Below are 394 nucleotides of genomic sequence, written 5' to 3'. Positions count from 1 at the left end.
CCTGCCGCAGGTGCTGCCGGTGCTCGGACAGCTCCAGCCCCGAGCATTTGCTGGGGTCCACCTCGAAGCTCTCCTCGGAGCTGCAGAGCCGGGCCACCACCTCCCCTGGGGACAAGGGACAGCCCGTGAGGGGACAGAGAGGTCACCAGGACAGGGATGGCCAGGACAAGCCCACACCACGTCCCCATGGATGGTCAGGGTGGCCCCCCAGCCACTGAGGGCACTGAGTGGTCACCACCACATCCCCATGGACGGTCAGGGGTGTCCCACAGCTCACGAGGGCACTGAGTGGTCACCACCACATCCCCATGGACGGTCAGGGGTGTCCCACAGCTCATGAGGGCACTGAGTGGTCACCACCACATCCCCATGGATGGCAAGAGCTTTCCACAGC

This window comes from Corvus brachyrhynchos, unplaced genomic scaffold, assembly GCF_000691975.1.
Source record: "Corvus brachyrhynchos isolate BGI_N302 unplaced genomic scaffold, ASM69197v1 scaffold2076, whole genome shotgun sequence".
In the NCBI taxonomy this organism is placed as follows: domain Eukaryota; kingdom Metazoa; phylum Chordata; class Aves; order Passeriformes; family Corvidae; genus Corvus; species Corvus brachyrhynchos.
Note: the sequence above shows the minus strand (reverse complement) of the source record.